We start from the raw sequence: 2421 nt of genomic DNA, 5'->3' as shown, positions 1-2421 counted from the left end.
CTCTTAGTCTGCTTGGGACTGCAATAATGTNTTGTAAATATTACATAATACAAACTCGAATAGTTGTAAATATATAAAAATTCCTTCTACTCTTATTCCCATGTATGTCTAAATGATTATCTTAAGACTGTTCGTACTTGATACTTGTATTCGAAAACTAATATGTATTACCCCGAATATTATATTCCTGATCTCTATTTTTTTTTATACATTCCATATTATATATACCACTACTTTTATATATTATATACTTACATATATTATATATATATATATACTTTTTTATTTTAATTTTTTGGCAAAATATTGTTATTTTTACGTTAGCTGATCTATGGAAGTCGGTATTTTTTTTTCCTGTGGAAAAGAGGAAATTTTCTAGCAAGGGTTAAATTTTGAAAATTTCTCTATATTTTCTACCTAATTAACGTTCAGATTTATATAATTTTGACTGCTTTGTTTTCCTATGTTTTATAAGCTCTTCATCGTGTCCTTGAGAATGTGTTGAAACTCATCTTTCAACCTCGTCAAAAAACTAAATCATGCTCGGTGGACTAGCCACCATTGCAAGATCAAGTGATGCAACTACATGATGATAATCCATTGGAAATATTGCAGAGGGAAACGTTTTGAAAAACGACGGGATTCTACAATTTGGAATCGTTCTTTTCTGTTTCATAGTATCTGACAATGTTTGTTGTGGTTCCAGAAGCAACTAAGAAAAGTTTTTTTCTTAGTCAACAAGGTTATCGATGAAGTTTAACGTTTTTTCTAAGGCATAGCGGAAAGTAGAATGATATAGGCACAAAATCCTAAATTTTTTATATTCATGACGCAGCATCTACAAACGTGAAAACTATGTAAAGACATCTATAAATGCTTTACTTTGACCCATTAGGTGCCAAAACTTCCTCGATGGGAACAACTTCGTTTTATTTTTTCCTGCTTCTTCATCACAGATTAATTTAAATTCTATAAATGTATCACTAAATAAAAACTGATAATCTTATGTTAATTTCTGTGAGAATGAAAATATTAATTAAGTATTCAAATTTGCAATAAAAATAGGCTGAGTGAGAAAGCTGTGATTTTTTTTCCCATTCAATTTTTTGAACGCAATCTTTAAAATTAAATTCTACTCTAATGGTGAAAAGTCTTTAGGAGTAAGTCATCTTCAATATATGTCAAAAGCTGATTTTAAAAAATGTTACAAATATTTAATAATGACCTCCCTGTTCGTCAGTTCTGATATGGAAGCTTTTATGAGAAGTATAAAGGGACGCGCAACAAAAATATTAATTAATTTTTTCGTATAAATCCCCCTTACGTGGAAGACGGCGCTGCAGATTTTCTTAGCATCTGTAGATTATTTCCTTTCTCATTTTTTAAAAACGACAAATGGGGAAAAATTTTGATCAGAAAAAAACCCGAGTACAAGTAAAAACTAAGATAAAAAGAAATATTTTTTCTATTTTCACTTATGAAAATATAAGATAGTTTTTTTTAATTTAAAATTTGGTACCGAAAAAAAGTCAATTATTTAATGCTTATTTTTATGGGTTTTTTTCTTGTCAGCAAAGTGCCTGTAATGGTATATTAACGAATTTCATTTGAAGAAATTTTAAACAGGCACAAATCATGACACCGCAAATTGCAGTTTTCCCTATTTCTTCTTTTAAAATAAAAAAAAAGATTTATTTTCAATATAACCAATAACAAAGCTGATTGTATTAAATTAAAATAATATTTGAACACAGTTTTTGTTTATATCATAATTATATTTAATCTTTGCAAATTGTGCTAAATATGTCAGATTAAGCTAATTTTTTTATAATAATAATCTCTTCCTCACTGCGTTGAAGTTGTAGAATTTTCGAAGCTAGTGCTATGGATTGACTCTGCAGATTCTCATGGAATTAGCATATTTAAATGTAGTATTTCGAAATTATTTAAAAAAAATATTGCCATTTGACAAAATGGAACCAATTTGAAAGCAGTCTTCATAATATTTAATATTTGCAAATTATGCTAAATATGTGAGATTAAGCTAAGTTTTTATAAAAATAATATCTTCTTCCCTGCGTTGAAGCTGTAGCCTAATTTGAATTTTCGACGATAGTGCTATGGATTGACTCTGTGAATTCTCAATGAATTAGCATGTTTATCATTAATTGTAGTCCTTCGAAATTATTTTAAACAATATTGTCTTTTGACAAAAAGGAGCCTAAGAGGTTTTAAATTGATGTTTATATAACAAAAAACAAACAAACTTTTGTATTTGTGAAGAAAAAAAAGATTTCAATTTAAAAAGAGATTCATATTTGGAGTTAAATTTTTGTTTAATCTATAGCTATCATTTAAAAACAAAATGTGAATAAACATTTTTCTTTCTCTTTGAAATAAGTTCAATTTACTGACCTGTTC

This window comes from Parasteatoda tepidariorum, chromosome 3 (assembly GCF_043381705.1).
Source record: "Parasteatoda tepidariorum isolate YZ-2023 chromosome 3, CAS_Ptep_4.0, whole genome shotgun sequence".
Lineage (NCBI taxonomy): Eukaryota > Metazoa > Arthropoda > Arachnida > Araneae > Theridiidae > Parasteatoda > Parasteatoda tepidariorum.
Note: the sequence above shows the minus strand (reverse complement) of the source record.